Here is a 17,723-nt window from a genome sequence, read left to right on the forward strand (position 1 = left end):
TGAAATAAGTCAAGCAAAAGGAAATACATTTTTTTTTTTAAGATTTTATTTATTTGTTTGACAGAGACCACAAGTAGGCAGGGCGGTGGGCGGCGGAGGTGGGGGGGAAGCAGGCTCCCTGCTGAGCTGAGAGCCTGATGTGGGGCTCGATCCCAGGACCCTGAGATCATGAGCAGAAGGCAGAAGCTTTAACCCAGGCGCCCCAGAAGGAAATACCTTTGACGAGAGACAGGAACAATAATTAGGGATACAGCCTTTTAACAGATTGATGGACACTGTCCCAGCAGTACTTAGCTGGTTGAGTTGGGGTTTATCCACATTTCTTCCATTTCAGAGATGATGTTGACCTCACAGGCAGATTTATCACAGCTTTTTCGGTAAATGAGAGATGAATATTACTTATCAGAGGATTTTTCCAGGAATGTAAACCTTCGTATATGTTTATAGACCAGATCCACATGAAAGAGATGGTTTTCAGGGTAATTACTTCTCTTTATCTTTCTTTTTTTTTTTTTTTTTTTTTGCATGAGTGTTTTCATATCCTCAGGAAATATTCTGCTCTCGTGGGGGGCAGAAAACTTTCCGTGACCCTTACCACACATTGTGTGTGACATTAATGTACTCACAAGGGATCCTTTTCTGCTTTTTTGTTTTTCTTCCAGCATCAGAATTGTATTTCCTCTGAGGTTTAACTGTTCCAGCGTTTTCCTGGTCTTGCCACCAGGTGGGGTTCTGGCTCCTTTTTAAGGCCTTAAGCCTCTTCTCTCATTTTCTCACTGAGGTGACTGTATTGACTCTGTCATTCTAAAGTGACCCCATGATAAACCGTTGAACCCTGTCCTGGGAGTGGGTAGGGGAGGTAGGTGGGGGTATGTGTGAGATCTCAGGGAGTCTCCAGGTTTTTCATGCCTGATCTTGTTGTACTTATATGCTGATGGCTTAAGTTTCACAGGTTTTAAGTAACTTGATTTTACCGGCAATACATGTAAATCTTGTTTGGTAGCCAGTGAATTGAGTTTTCCTTGAAAATTTGGTCTGATCTTTTGGCTTAGAAGAAACAACAGAGTTAGGTAATCCTGACCATTTTGTTAAACAGATCATCATCATCATCTTCTTCTTCTTCTTTTTTTAAGATTATTTATTTATTTATTTGAGAGAGAGAGAGATCACAAGTAGGCAGAGTCAGGCAGAGAGAGGGAGAAGCAGGCTCGCTGCCAAGTAGAGAGCCCGATGTGGGGCTCGATTCCAGGTCCCTGAGATCATGACCTGAACTGAAGGCAGAGGCTTAACCCACTGAGCCACCCAGGTGCCCCAAACTTAAGTAGATTTTTAGACTTTAGAATAATTAATGCGATTTTAGGCTTAATTAATGCTACCCCCCCCACCTAAAAACAGTATGTGACTTCGATTCTCTCAGAAATAGTAACTTCATTTGTCCCTCTTATGTAAAATGAAATCGTAGTACTTATCACCACCACGTAACCACTTGGGCAACATTGTAAAATTCATTTCATGGCCTTAATGGTGGTGCCGGAATGGGGATGTGTGTGTGCACCGTGTGAGACTGTATTCCTCCTATTTAAAATCAACGAGTTGCTTTAATACAGTATCTGAAGAGGGAGAAGGGAGTGAGTGTTCTCTTTAAGTTTGTGTGTTACGGTTTTCTTAGACAGCAAGTTCAAAAATGAAGCCTGAAGCCTTTGCTCAGTTGTGTTATGTGGGTTTTCATTCTCACAGTGGCGCCGTGTCTATTTAACATATGGGGAGTGGTTTCAAGTTCATTACTAAAGCTTATAGGCTGAAGTGCTTTGTGGGCTTGGCTATGACTTAAGTTGCCAAGTTGGGAACAAACTGCTTTTCTTGTGTGGATTCCGGGGGTAGCCTGCTTCCTCCCCTCTGGGCTATCAGCTGCTTTGGAGATTAGTTTCATAGTAAAGATTCTTTGTGTAGAGCAGTATGAAGCGACTACTTTCTCAGGGGCACCAGGTTAGTAAATAACATTTTGAACTTTCTGCTGCATATGTTCGATTTTCTTTCTGTACTCCCCGGCGATATGACAGTCAGCACAGCATTTGTGCTGTTGCTGTGTTCTTTTAGGAAATAATGAGAGTTGGTTGCTCCTGGGAGGTTTGGAGGTTAGGATTCTCCTTATAATATATGCATTGTTTGGCAATATTAAAGGCACATGCAGGCTAGGATGAAAAGGCATGTGTGTGTTGGATTGGTAGTTTGTACTTGTTTGTAAGCATTTTCAGTTCCTTTTTCTGAATTCCTTTCTTTGGGTATCCCTCCACCCCGTTAAATCTTCTCGGTGTAACTGTGATTTTATACGTGGTTGATTGTAGGTTTCTTGAACCCTAGGCAGCCGTGTCCTGCCGTCTAGCCCGCAGCCGCCGTGGTGCCTTGGGATTGCCCGACGCAGTTTTCCCTAGGGCCAACTTCTCGTAGTTAAAATGAACCGAATATCATTGTAATTTTCTCTTTGAAAAGTCTGGCATTTTTCTAGAATGCCTCATAAACTATGCGAGTAACTGTCGATGTGGGCGGAGTGTACAGGTGGGTCAAGCTGGACTGAATCCCTTCTTTATTTGTCCCCATTTTTATTCTTACGTAATTCCTTGGAATCCGAGATTACTTTGGGAGTAAATCCCACTGACGATGGAGTGTGCCCTGTAAGACACTGAAGTATTGCTAATAGGAACAAAATGAAATTAAGTGAATAACAATAAGTGCCGAGAGCGTATCTTCTTTAGTTCCATTAAAGACCTAGAGAGCAGTTTCACCTTTATTATTGTCCCCAAAGCAACCCCGCATGAAATTGTTCTGCAAGAGTAGTTAAACTGGGTGACGTTTGAAAGTTTGGAACGGTCTACGGGATTTCACGTTAAGTTTTCACGTTAAGTGTGCTTTAGTTCGAGGTAATGTACTTGTGTTTCTAAAGAATGCAAGTGCGCTTCTGTTACCGCTGCTTTATTCTGCCCCTTTCTCCCCACACTGGGAAAGACAGTGTCTTAAGAAAGGATCTGTTCTTCCATGTTCCTTCCTGTTTAAAAGAAATAAAATTGAGGGGAAAGAGAGACAAAAAGGAACTTTCAAAAAATCTTTGAGGACCGCGGTTCCTTAAGGATCACGGTTTCCGTATCTGCTGAAACTGAAGTTGTAAAGTTACCGCCGCATGCCATTTCAGGGTTACAAAATTGACTGTTCTTTGTACCCTGAGAGACAATAGTCTGGTTAAGTTATTGCCCCTGCCTCTGTAGATATTTTTTTAACAGAAAATCCACTAGGTCATTTTAGCTTAAAAAAAAAAAAAGGCAAAGACTGCTTTAACTTAATATATATTCTCACTGCATATTTGCACCATTATACCATTAATATTAAATGTGCTTAATTTCAAACTTAAAGGAAGACTATTGTCAAAGTGATTATTGCTGTCCCATGATTTTACAGAACAGTGTGGGTTTTTTAAAAACATTTTATTTATTTATTCAATAGGTAGAGATCCCAAGTAGGCAGAGAGAGAGGTGGAAGCGACCCCTTGCTGAGCAGAGAGCCCGATGCAGGGCCAATCCCAGGACCCTTGAGATCATGACCTGAGCTGAAGGCAGAGGCTTTAACCCACTGAGCTACCCAGGCACCCACTTAACAAAGAACAATGTTAAGAATATTTTGCTCATTAATTATTTTCCTTAATTGGCACAGATAAGAGTCAGAAAAAGCTCACATGAAACTCATTTTTGTCTGGGAGATCTGTTTCTGCTTTCCCAAGGGCTTCCCAGCCTTTGAGAGAGAGAACCAATCAATACTACTGAGTAGAAGGGCAAATAAAGAAATGTGACAAGTATAGAATAAGAGGGGAAACTCCCTAAAAAGCCAGATTTTAGGGTTTTCCCAAAGAATATTCATTTAAAATAATTTTCTGCAAACATGGGGAAGAAAAAAAAGACCATACAGTAGGGTGCTCAGAAATGGAAATTTGAGGATGAATGTCTAAGCGGATCTTCCTCCTGACTCTGGGTTGGGACCACCTGCTGTCATTCTTATTCTCAACTTGCTGGTTTAGTTTTGTTATGCCTCTGCCTTTTGCCTGAAATCAAGTAGAGACAGGTATTTTTCTTGTTGCATACCAGGTAATTTTAAGTGAAACTTTGAGTTGATCACTTGTGACCAAGCCTGCCTTCTTGCTGGTATTCAGAGTAGTCTTGGTGTTTCCTAAATCATACGAACCTAGCTGGTGACGCAGAAGCACGTGATCCTTATTTTCTTTTACAAACACTGAGAGCTTCAAGGTTGGAGACAAATCTTTAGACACATGGTGTTAGTATGAATTGGCCCATACCCCAAGCATTGGGAGCACTCACTGACTGTGGAAGACAGGCACTCAGAGGAAAGAAATGAGTATGTAGGCGGAAAGGTGATGTTAGAAGAAATGCTTTCCACTGCTGAACCTCGATAAATCCGTGGCTCGCATTACACCCCCGGGTCTGGATCTTCACGGTGCCCATTTGGGGAGGTTTTGGCTCCTGGTCTGCAGTTTCAGCCCTTGTAGGATTTTCAGAAAGGCTCCACGGAGCAGGGCCACCATTGTCTTTTTCACACCTAACCCCTGAAATCAGGTTTGTTTGTTTTTTTTTTAATAGATTTTATTTATTTATTTGTCAGAGAGTGCATTCATGAGCAGGGGGAGCAGCAGGCAGAGGAAGAAGCAGTCTCCCCGCTGAGCAGGGAGCCCGATGTGGGACTTGATCCCAGGACTCTGGGGTCATGACCTGAGCAGAAGGCTGACGCTTAACTGACTGAGCCACCAAGGTATCCTGTAACCCCTGGGTCCTTGCTCAGCCCCGCTCACTGAAGGAGCTGATGCACAGGAATCTTGTGCTGGTGTATCAGAAGGTGTGTGGGGGTGTGGGTGGGGGGAGGGATTGTGGTACCCCCCACCCTGAGACACTCACTGTTGCATGGTGACAGTAAATACCAACTTCCCAGACAGATTGCAAAGCCTGAGGACAGACTACTCCTGAGGCTGATCTGACCACAGACCTTTCCAGTTCCCCCTTTCATTCTGAAACACCCGACCTAAGTTTTACATTAAGGCATTTCTGGCGGGAGTGGTAATAATAGTCCTAGCGGGAGTAGGAGAGCCGGTGCTGGGAATAATAATAATAGAACAGCAACAACAGCTAATACTGAAACCATTTCCCAAGGGCAGTCCCTGTCCTAATCCTCTTAGGTGCTCCTCACAACAACCCTAAGAGGCCAGTTGTCTTTCTCTTCATTTTATGGTTGAGGAAACTGCCCTGGGAAGGTTATACCCTTTATCCCAAGTCATAGGAGATAACAGCAGTAACAATGTTGTGCCTCAGAGGAATGCTCTAGTGGGGGAGAGAAATTAGTATGAGAAGTGGATGTTCTTGGGAAATATCACCCAACATTTCTTTATTTTCTTTCTTTCTTTGAAGATATTTATTTGAAAGAGAGAGACACAGCAAGAGAGGGAACACAAGCAGAGGGAGCACCCCATCCAATATTTCTTATTAATGAGAAACAACCATATAAACACTGACATCTGTGTTGCTCGTCATACTCCAGGATGTTTCTGTTGACCTACTGTCAGCAGGACATGTCCTTTGTGTTCTTTTTCTCCGGGTGGGAGGTGAGCTTGTACCCTTCTTTCTCATCTGTTCTGCTCATGACCAATGGCAAGGGGCAGAGTTTGCCCAGTGTCACTGAACGAATGGTGGAATGGTGACCAGTCCACCTGAAGCGTAAGCCCACAGCGCTGAAAACTGTGTTTTAACTATGTACTTAAGCTAAACTTGGAGTAAAGTCTGAGACTTTAAAAAGCTAAAATAATAAAACCACTAAGGCTTGGATCTTCAGATTGCTTCACTTTAATCTGGCCTGTGTGAGGAGTGTCCTCTTTATTCCTGCCCACTGTGATTTCCTGCTGGTAATCAAAGCTCTGGTTATTTTGTTAGTCCTGAAGGCTTTCAGAGGCTTAGTGGAAAGAAGTCTTCTTCTCAGAGAAGACTGTGAGACTTCTCATAGTCTCTTTAAGACTATGAGAAGTGTATTCCTTTAAAAATGTAAGTGTGCATTTGAAAATGTTGGACAGATAACTTAGTCTAGTTTTGCTAAAACTTAAACATGTGACAAATAAGTTTGGAATCTTTGACAATGTTTGAAAACATAGCTCATAGATTAAGGAAGAAAGAGAAGAAAAGGAAAGAAAAATCAAATGTTCCCTCTCTTTCTGTGTCTCTCAAAAAAAATCTTAAAAAAAAATATATATATATATATATATACCTATTTGTGTTATGCTTAGGGAGAGCAGAAATGTGCACTCTCGTAGGTGCCCCTACCCCCAATTTTCATAATATTTTCTACACAGAGAAGCAGGCATCTAATCAGTCCCTCTGATATCCAAAGACAATTATCATTCTCTTGCTCAAACCCATGAGGTTTTTTTTTTTTTATTGTTCCTTAGATTATATAGTTCCTTAGATTATCTGTATTATATAGATTATATAGTTCTTTAGGTTATATATTTTTTATTGTTCCTTAGAATATATATGTATCTATATATAGATATATAAATACATATCTATATATCTATATATGCTGTAACTTTTCCTTTTTCCTGGAATGCGTTCTCTTCGAGTATGCAGAGTGAACTCTGAAGCAGTCTTCAAGAGTCCTTTCCCATGTGCCTTTCCAGCAGTAACCTTCCTGGGCCCCAGACTGAACACGTCCTCCTCTGGGCTCCCACTACACTTCTCTTCACCCTCTGCAAATCAGCTCTTACAAGCCTGTCTCTACTCCTGCACTGTGATCCCCTGTCAGAGAGCTATTGACCTTTGTGCTCCTAAACTCCGTCCCTGCACTGGACATGGGGTAACGCCTCGATACAGTGGCAGAGAGAATTTTGATCTTACATCCTTGTGGATTGCTAACTGTATCTGATTTTACAGAGCTATTGGTTATAAATGTCTTTGGACAAAAGATGTGCAGATAGACTTTGATTAACTGTGGGCTGAGGTAGAAAACTAAAAAGCTGTAGCCTGTGGCTTTCCTTGGGCCAAAAGTAGCATCATTTTGGGAAGCCAACTGAAAGTTGGTTTCTGTTGGTTACTGTGCCATTCATTTGGTTGGCTACTGTGCCGTGCATTTTCACTTGGTGAAATTATCCACTGATTTCCTGATATAAGCCAGGTGCTTCCTTGTGTATTGGACAAGGCTGATACCCATACCTTTGCTCGGAAAGATTTAGATAAAATGATAATGAGGTTGACAATGTGATTGAGTCACAAAGTTCACAGGGAAGTTTCATGCCAGTACTCAAGTAAAAGCTGATAAGAAGATACAGTCCAAAGTCATAATTCTGTTTTAATTTGAGATTGTAGCACTTTTTCACAAAGTACGGAGTTTTTCCTTAAAGCATGGAGAGAGGGTTACAACTTAAGAAAAGATATGTAATTGGGGCAATAAGGGAGTTGGTCTGTGTCTGGAAGAAAGAATGCAGATCTCACCCAGGTTTGCTGTAATTCAGAAAACAGGTGTGCGTCTTAAGTGAATTCATTAGGCTGTAGCTGGGACAGTCTATGTATAGCAGGTGCAGGGCTGGTGGGACCCAGTCTCAGGAGCTGTGGAATGCCTTCTTTGAGAGCTAGACTTCATACTTCTCTGTATGGACCGTGGAGCTCTGCCTCTTGCCATTTGAGTTTGAATATACTAGTCCTCTCTATCCAGACTGAATCCTCACCTCCCATGGAAGTTCTTCATTAGAAGAACCTGAGATAGAACTGGTATTAACCAGCCGTCCCAGTGCATTTGTCTTCTCTGTTGACTTTTTTGGCCACATTTGTACTAGCTTTTCCCTAGGATAAGAGCCCACATGGGTGGCGACCTAGGGTGCCATTGCTGCTCCGAATGGGCCCCCGATGTCTGACCTAGGTCTGGAGGAGGAAAACCGAGGCAGAGAATTCTAGAGTTGAAGTGGACACAAAGTGCAGCCATGAGACTAAGAAGAAGACTTTTCTAGAGCATACTGATGAGGTGCCAGCGAGGCACTGATGGTCTGTTTCCTGTTTTAGGAAGCTTTCTGCTTCCCAGGGCCCTTTCTGTCCTAAGGAGCCCTTAGAAAGTTCTCCTTTATGTTGATGTGACATGGGCCTCTAGAGATAACCATCCTTGTATTCCAGCTCCATCCACTGGATCCACAGAAGAAACATCTACTTGTTCAAGAGGATTCTCATTTTTGTTCAGCCTAAAAACCTCTGATTCTTTCAACCATTTCTCCTTTTTTTTTTTCTTTAAAGATTTATTTATTTATTTGACACAGAGAGAGAAAGGGAACACAAGCAGGGGGAGTGGGAGAGAGAGGAGCAGTCTCCCTATCGAGCCCCGATATGGGGCTCAATCCCAGGACGCTGGGATCATGACCTGAACCAAAGGCAGACACTTAACAACTGAGCCACCCAGGCACCCTTGACCATTTCTCCTAATATCATGTTTTGCAGACTCTTTTCTAGCCTGGTCCCTGTTCTCTGAGTGGCTATGGTTTATCCTTGTTGTGCTGAGGTTCTCAGATTGAACGAGGTACACCAACTGTAGACTGGCAGGCTGCGATTATTGGCTGCTTTCCTGGATACTGCTCTTCTGTTAATGTATCCTAAGAATGCATCCGATCGTAAAAATACCAATATTTACATGTGCCATTTTTTTTGGTACAGTTGTTATATTTCAAGGCAATGTGCCAAAGAGATTTAAATAGGTTACGGCATTTAATCTTCACAGTGCTAAGGTCAGGATTACTGTTGTATTTCCTTGATTTGAAGACACTGTTCATGGCAAGATACATCATCAGTTAAATTTCAGCTTTTCAGGGGAAAGAGAGGAAAGAAAATGCCATCACACTGAATGTGATATAAGCCCAGGTGGCTCGTCGGTTAAATGTCAGACTTTGGCTCAGGGTCCTGGGATCGAGCCCCGAGTCGGGCAGTCTGCTTGTCCCTCTACAACCTCCCCTGGCCTATGGTCTCTCTGTTTCTCTTTCCAATAAATCAATAAAAAATCTCTCTCCCAAGGATCTCAAGGTGAAGTTGGCTCCTCTTCAATTCCCAGGGCTTTCTCACAAAACAGGGGTCAGTCCAGGCAACCCCAGCCTGAACTTGTCTGTATGTTTCAACCTAAATGCAGATGTCTGCATTTATCATTAGCAGGGAACAACTTTCTGTATGTTCTTGTCCCCCTACTTTAGAGTATCGTTACCAGATCAGAAATATCCATGTTCTTTGTGTGTATAGAGACACATTACTTAGGTATGCCTCAAAGTGATGTGTTTTTTAATAATGCTATCAGTAATGCGGTTGGTTTAGCACAATTGTTACAACTTTAAAATACAATCCATTGCTGGTCTCACTGGGACTGGGAATTTGGATCTGTTGTGAGAAACTCCTGCATTTGATTGTCTCCAGGCTCCCCGAAGCCCCCATCCTAGACTGACTCAGGCCTGGGAGCTGCCTTGTCAGTGCTCTCTTGTGGTTAATATGTGCCTCCCTGTTTCTGTGGCCTCTGGACTTGACTCTGAGTCAGAATCCCTGGGGGACATACGGCCCCCAAACTTTGCTTCCCACTTGCCCTCTGACTTTGAGCATGCTCACATCTTTCCTTTTCCTTTACTGTAAAATCCTGGGTTGGTTGGTGTAGTTTATAGAAAATCTCTGAATCCAGAGGATCATCATGACGGTAAGAGAATGAGTGGGTTGGCAATTCAAAAAACAATTCTTTCTATAGATCCATTGTGGTTGAAGGAGGAATATCTTGCAAACTTTCTAGGAGATATCTGGATGATTAATTAGCAAGAAATCCTTTCTAGTTGTTCATTCTTTCCATTTTTTTTAAATGATTTTATTTATTTATTTGACAGAGAGAGATATCACAAGTAGGCAGAAAAGCAGGCAGAGAGAGAGGGAGAAGCAGGATGCCTGCTGAGCAGACAGCGTGATGCAGGACTCGATCTCAGGACCCTGAGATCATGACCTAACCTACTGAGCCACCCAGGGGCCCCTCTAGTTGTTCATTCTTTCTAGATGAATACAGGGAGGAAATAGAGTGTCTAGAATGTATAAGTGAAGGTTTTAAGGAAAAGCTCCTGCCTGGGAGATTTGAAATGACAAAAAGGATAGAAGTAAAGGAGAAAGAATTTCCACCTATACACACTGTAGTGTCTTAGCTCCTGGAATTATAGATTTGAGACTAGGAAGCAGACACAATATTTTTTTATTTTAAAAATAGGAATTAAGAAACCAAATATACATCTACCTTCTATGAAGGCCACCTTTAGTTATGTCTGTGGATTTTGTATGTGGAGTTATTTGGCTTTTATAACTTGGTTTAAACAGGTAAGAAACTTTGAGTAAAAATTAACTCCAACAGGGGCGCCTGGTGGCTCAGTGGGTTAGGCCGCGGCCTTCGGCTCGGGTCATGATCTCAGGGTCCTGGGATCGAGTCCCGCATCGGGCTCTCTGCTCAGCAGGGAGCCTGCTTCCCTCTCTCTCTCTCTCTGCCTGCCTCTCTATCTACTCGTGATCTCTCTCTCTGTCAAATAAATAAATAAAATCTTTAAAAAAAAAAATTAACTCCAGCAGATCCTTCTTTAGATTTTGACTCTGAGCCCAGCATAACTCCTGTGTCTTGCAAAAGGACCGTTACTGTCCTGCACTTCTTGGCTAAAAATGTAAGCCACTTGGTGTCTATAAATGTAGGTGTGCCTACAAGAAAACCATGTACTATATCGGAATAAGTTTAAGTCAAGTATAAACTCCAACATAAGTTGGCTTCAGTGTTATGTTTAAAAAAATGTGACAAAGCTACCTTGATAAGAAGTGACCCCTGGCTTGTGTAGGAAGGTAGTTATATATAGATATATATAGATACTGAGTTTCATCAGTCCACAGCACAGCCCTGCTCTTCGCCAGAAGACGCCTCATCACTGATGAGTGGTTCAGGGTTTGCTGAAGACTTCATGTATTTTTATTTGCTACATACTAGAGACCCATAGAGATGCAGGTGAGGAAATTTTAGAAAAGAGTGGGACTACAGATACACCCTTTATAGATTCAGCTCTTGCTTCCATCAGCAGTTCCCTGGGGATCCTTCAAGGTCCTTTGCAGCATCTGTGTGCCACTATCCAAGTGAACTGAGGTCCCGATACAGCCATGGCAAGCTGCTTTTGTTCTCAGGAATAGAACCCTTCTGTCATATTTTCCTTCTCAGACCTCCCTTCCTCCTGTCATTAAAGTAATCATTTTGGAGTCGTCTAAGCCAGTGTCTTTCAAACTGCAGTCCGTTTGAATCTCCTGGGATCTTGTTAAAATGCCAGTTCTGAGGGGCGCCTGAGTGGCTCAGTCAGTTAAGCCGCTGCCTTCTGTTCCGTCATGATCCCAGGGTCCTGGGATGGAGCCCCGACTCGGGCTTCCTGCTTGATGGGGGGTTTACTTCTCCCTCTCACTCTCCCTCTGTGCTCTCTCTCCCTCCCTGCCCCCCCCCAATATAGAAATAAAATGTTTTTTAAAATGCAAATTCTGTGCCTGGGGTATGGCAAAGATTCTACATTTCCAACCATCTTCAGGGAGGTGCCCTTGCTTCCGGTCCGTGGACCACACTTTGGATAACAGAAATCTCAAGGTTTTCACTGTCAGTGCTCCCAGGGAGACAGCGGGTGGGAAAGGTTGGGTGATAAAACAAATGTTACATGGAGGAGATGCAGATGTTCATTGATAACTGTGATTACTTTGATGGGTGCCCAGCTGAGTTCAGAGAGGCAACAGTGCACATTATTAAGTTTGGGACCTGGGCAGCCTGGGTGGCTCAGTCCACTAAATGTTTGCCTTCAGCTCAGGTCATGATATCAGGGTCCTGGGATCAAGTCCCTCCTTGGGCTCCTTGCTTGGGGAGGAGCCTGCTTCTCCCTCTACCTGCTGTTCTCCCTGCTTGTGCTCATCCTTTCTCTCTCTATATATATATGACAAATAAGTAAATAAAATCTTAAAAAATATATAAAGCAGCTTGGGACCTGCAGTCCTCCCTCTGCCCTCCAACACTTGAATCACATGAGCAGATTACTGATTTCTCTAAACTTTAGTTTCTGAATTTGTGACAGGCAGATATCTGAAAACCTATGTGTAAGATTATCCTGATGATTAAATGATAAAATGTATAGAAGTGCTTAGTAAGTGCTTGCTATTAGTGGTTATTAGTAGTAATAATTCAGGAAGCATTTATTGAACATTTCTTGCATGCCTGGCATGTCAGGATAGGTGCGTAAAGAGTAAAAGGCAACTCTTTAATTTCCATTGGGATTGAATTGGGATTGAATTATTTGGGAGTCCCTGGAGATGAGATTAGATCTAAAATTTTTGGCTCTAGGTCCAGTGTCCTTCCTGCTTAATTCTTTGTGCTTATGGCTGTTTCTTTTTTTTTTTTTTTTTAAGATTTTATTAGACAGAAAGTATTGACACAGAGAGAGAAGAGAGATCATAAGTAGGCACAGTGGCAGGGAGAGCAGTCTCCCCCACCTATCAGGGAGCCTGATGCGCGCTTGATCCCCGGACCCTGGTCATGACTTGAGCCGAAGGCAGACACTTAACCAACTGAGCCACCCAGATGTCCCTCCCTCATTGGCTGTTTTTTATGATGTGTAGCTACGTTAAAGCAAACCTGGTTTCAGACAGCTTTGATTAAGTAGAATCCATACACTGAATCTCAGTGGTTTCAACATGTTCTAATTTTTAAAACCGAAAGTAAGTTATGTTTGGTTTCCTTGGGTTTGCACGAGTTATCTGTGAGGACAGAAGTTGAGGGATTGGTTTTTGCTTTGTTTCTTACCAGCTGAATTATTTTACTTGGTCAGCGGGAAAGGAGTGGCATCGGTTTCTATTCTGGTGGATCAAATTCTGAGCATACATCTGCCCTGCATTTTGGTATCTACCTTTTAAAGTGATTTCAAAAGGTCTTTGCATGACCTAACTTGTTTTCCTAACACAGACTTAAAAAAAAATACACACCCTGCCTCTTTTTCAATGAGCCAACAACCCAGCACAGTTCTGTGTGTGCCTATGGGGAACTGGGTATTTCTACTTTTCACTATCCCTACTGCATTTCTTAGGAGAGGAAAGATCGCTGACTCAGAATTTATCTTTTCTTTATCTAGTTGTTTTTTTAGTACCTGAGAGTGCATGCTTTTTCTGAGCTTACAATAGTTTGTGTGTGTGTGGTACATACTTTTGTGATTTTTTTTTAAAAAAGGTACTGGTTTGGCAGAAACTTTGCAGTGTGACTGTTGTGTTTGTGAAAACATGGTCGTCTCACGGAGCAGTCTCCAGATAGTGAAAACAATGGAGTCTGAGCAATGTTCATTGTAAGCGCAGACAGATTGCTTTCTTTAAGTACTTTGACAATGGCTTTTTCCTTTGTGTCTTTCCACTTATAAGTAGCAGTTGGTCTGTTTTTGTTATAAGAAATGTAGAAGTGGTTTTGCATTGGCTATTCCTCTGTAGGATCAAGGAAAATTACCTGCTCTCCCTCTGAGTATTGATGCATGTTGATCGATTTTTACAACTCTTTATTATTTCGTGTCTTTTTTTTTTCATTTCCGTGTCTTTTCAGATTTTTTTAACAGTTTCATTGGGTTATAATTCACAAACCATAAAATTCACCCACTTGACGTGTAGAGTTCAAAGTTTTTCATATATTCACAGAGTCATCTTTGCAGATTTTTGCTGTACATTTTTCTTTCCTCTTTCTACTGTGGAGCCCAAACCCCTTCATATTACCATTCCTTTAATGAATCTTCTTACTACTTACAGTTTAGGGCCTACACAGGTGCCATAACAATGAATTTGTGGAAGCAACAAACTGAAGGCTCTTTCTGATCACATTGTGGCTTTTTATTAACTCTGTTTTAGTGCCATTTTAATGATGAATCATCATCTGTCAGCTGTGTGTTTATTAAGCCTGGCATGTTTCTCGTTACTCCTCTGTCCTTCCTTCCTGCAAACCTCACCCTCCACACACATCCAGTTTGGCTTGCTTACTTTAAATATTGCATTGATTCTACAATGTGACGGAACCGAACTCGGATGGTCCCGTGAAGGCATTGCTTCCCACGGTGGAACCTCGTCTGGAAGTCGTTGTTTTCTGCAGTGACTTCAGAGCAGAACCAGTTTTCTGTTCAGCTCAGTATCTTTTTTATTTGTGGAAGAACACCATTGTTTAGCTGGCTAATAAAAAAGTAATCAATTGAAATCGATGTTACTTATCCTACAAAATTCTATTTGTGGGCAGCCCAAGCTTAGTATTATTGAATGCCTTTTAGCTCTAGGCCTCCAGCGTCTAGGGGAGGGAATGGGAGGTGGGTAGCGACTTTGAGATTAAATCTAAATGCCTTAATCACCTGCCTGGACCCAATACCCAGCTACACTGCACCTTTTTAAAAATTTCCTCAACCTGCCATGATTATGGATGTAAAATATCGTGGTTATATTGAAGAGGTACAGAATTTGGCAGGACTTTTAATTGATTGGATATAGAGAATTAGGGAAAGATAATTGCTGAGGATGAGTTCCAGGATTCAGTTTATGCAACTGTAGATGATGTTTCCAGTTCATTCAGGAAAGAAATATAGGACTAGGAAATGTTTTGGTATTTGGAAAATGATGAATTCTAATTTGAGCATAATAAGTTCACCCAATGGGGAAGTTCACAGGCAGAGAGAGATATAGATTTGAAGCTTAGGAGAAAGAGTAGGCCGGAAACAGCTCTCAAGAGCCCAGTAGACACTGGCCACGGGGAATGCAGAGATTGGTTTCTGCCTTCAGGAAGCTCCCAGTCTTCCAGAAGAGGCAGAGGCATGTATTCTGTGGAAAGGAATGTACTCAATGGTGTTGTCACTGGGAAGCCATTGAAACCCCAACAAAAGGAAACCTCAGCATGTATTGTAACCCTTAGAATGAATGGGATCACCCTGAGAGGTCGGGAGAGTGGGGAGAAAAGGATCATATGACCCTGAAAAATACTGGCATGTAAATATTGAGCAGAAGAACAGCTTCAAAGAACATTCCATCTCAGTGACTAGAGAAGGAGGAGGACCACTGGAAAGATGTGGGAGCATGAAAGCCGAGAGAAAGTAGGGAGTCAAGAAGAATGGAGTCAAGGATTACGCAACAGGAAAGTTAAATGAAAACAAGAATGGGGAGGTGTCCTTTGGATTGGATTGCATAATATGCAGATGGTTATGAACTTTGGTGAAAGCTGGCAGGGTGTTGAGGTGGAAGCCAGGTGCAGTGGGTTGAAGAATGAAGGAGGAGTGATGAGATACAAAGGAGGAAGTAGATGACTTTTTAAAGCTGTTTTCCTTGAAACAGGAGGTGAGAGAGAGCAGGAGAGAGTCAGCTGAGGTTGGAGTTCGTGAAGTTGAATGCTTTTTCTGCGCCCGTGTTTAGACCTTGGGGGAAGGAGTCAAGGCAGAGAGTTGGGTTGGCCCAGGTTTTGGTTTTCCAAGCGACTACGGCAGAAGGACAGTGGGACCCGAAAGGAGAGGTCTTCAGCAATAGGGGAGTTAGAGTCATGGACGTGGTGCTGTCAGCTGGATGAACAGGGGTAGTGAGGCCTGGCATGGGCTGAAGGAACGGGAATGGCTTGTCCGAGATGCGGTTGTTGCTGGTTGTCAAAGGTGTTCCTGGAGACAAGTGGTCTTTGCTGCTGTTTGACCAAAAAAAGGTGACGGCCTCCTGATTTTAACAGTGAATGAGTCACAGGGCAGATCTGTGGCCATTTCATCGTTAGCCCTAAATTTGGGATGCTTTGCAGGTTTGGGGAAGATAGGATGCCACTCATCATGGATGTTCATCCATCTCACCAAGGGAAGATGGAAATGGTATCTCTATTGTTCTGGCCTTACTTCTTTTTCTAGATTTATTTGTTTTGTTAAGATTATACAAAATCCATTTATTTCCCTTCTGTTAAGTAGTTTGGTTAGGCACGAGGCATATAGAAAAAGTTTGCAGATATCAGGCTTGATAAGGAGAGGATATTTATAGAGTATTGTGCACCTCTGAATATGAAGACATTAGCTTCTAGGGAATGGACGAAGCAAGGAATGTGAAGTTCACGAGTCATGCTTTGAACCTCAGAGCTACTACTTACACAGTATGACCCTCGTCAGACCTCTTAATCATTTTGACTCATCGCTTTTTCAGCTGCAAAGAGGGTAAAAAGTAATAGTTTGCCTGTAGAACGAGGAAAATCAAGTAAGATGTATTTGTGAAAAATGCTTTGTAATCTGGAAAACATTATGCGCATGTTCTCTGTTTTGTTCATATTGTGAGTTGTTCTAAGTCTTATTCATATTTATTCCTCAGTTGGTCTGTAGTTACTGAGAGTCTAGAACACATGAGGAACTGCGAATCTAGAGATGACTTCTCTCAAGCAACTGAGAATGTTCTAGAGGAGACAGAGGCTAAGTGGAAAGAAGTCTTCTCAGTGAACTCCTCTAAATGCTGTAGAAGCACTGATGAGAGGCCTCTGAAACAGACTGGAAGGTCAGGGGAGGCTTCCTGGAGGAGGTGGCCCCTGTGATAAGCCTGAATGCAAAGAGTTAATCAGGCCAAGAAGGAAGTTGGAGGAAGGCAAAACTGTAGAGGGAGCAGCCTTTTGGGAGGCTGAGAAGTTGGAGAGCATGGGGAGTGTTTGGCTCAGTCCAGCTGAGCAGGGAAAACATAATACCTTCCCAAGGTTGACTGTGAAGTCACAGCATAAGAGATATGAGAGGTAGAAGGCACCAGATGTGTAAGTGAAGTGCTTCGGGATGTTTTCAGTGATGGTAGGAAGAAACCCGAGGGCAGCAAGGTTGATAAGGCACTTGATGAATGGAAAAAAGAGTTGGAAAGCAGTATGGGCAGGAGATAGGTGAGATGGGAAGAGGGGCCTGCTTCTGGGGGTTTGATGGGAAGGAGGTAAATACAGAGGAAGGTGAGGCGTCATGAGAGGGTTCCTTCCCTTGAGTCCCTCTTCACAGTAAAGTAGAATATGGGAGGTCATTTTGAATTCCCGGAGCCCAGCGCATTGTGGTTGCCCAGTGCACAGCTGCTGAGGGAATGGCCGCAGTCCCCACCCGCTTGAGAAGCCACAGAGGCCGCGCAGCAGGACCGGAGGGCGCGAAGGTTCACGGGTCTACCTGGTCCTCGCTGCCTCTGTCCCCCGCACTGCAGTTCGGCCGCACCTCCTTCTGTTGGCCATTTCTTGTTAGCCTTGATGCGACCCATGTGCTTTCGATGCTCAGCGATGTCGCAGAGTCAGGTGTCACTATAAAATTCTGTTCCCTAACGACAAGCAGGGGAGTGGCGGTTCCTTGAGCAATCCCAAACTCGTTCTTTTCCTGCGAGGCTGGCAGCGCGTCCACACCTCCGGAGCAGAATCTGGCTGCAGCTGAGACCAAAGTGGTTTATCCTGCCTGTCAGGTCGTTCTTCTTACACGTTTTGGACACAGTCAAAGCTGTTCCGTGGGAAAAAGCTGGCGTGGAAATGGACTGGTATGCGCGTGCGCGGTACAAAAGAGACCTGAGTTCTGGACTCGCCTCTGCTTCCTCTGTGTGCCCCCAGGACTTCTGCCTTCTCGTGAATGGGAGGAGGTTGGACAAAATGATGGTGAGATCATCACGTGT

The 17,723-nt window shown here is 43.0% G+C and overlaps 1 protein-coding gene across 2 annotated transcripts in view; it reads left to right on the forward strand.

The window, feature by feature from the left end:
• Window positions 1–17,723, forward strand: part of PLD1 (phospholipase D1) — a 205,241-nt gene that overhangs the window by 37,763 nt on the left and 149,755 nt on the right. Inside the window, exon 1 of one of the 2 annotated variants that reach the window (XM_046003567.1) lies at window positions 1,860–1,986. The exons of the other annotated variant lie outside the window; for it this stretch is intronic. The gene's annotated coding sequence lies outside the window, so the exon portion shown is untranslated. Of the gene's footprint in view, window positions 1–1,859; window positions 1,987–17,723 lie in introns of those variants that run through there. 2 annotated transcript variants of the gene reach the window in all.

The sequence above is a fragment of the Meles meles genome, chromosome 4 (genome assembly GCF_922984935.1).
Source record: "Meles meles chromosome 4, mMelMel3.1 paternal haplotype, whole genome shotgun sequence".
Classification (NCBI taxonomy): Eukaryota; Metazoa; Chordata; class Mammalia; order Carnivora; family Mustelidae; genus Meles; species Meles meles.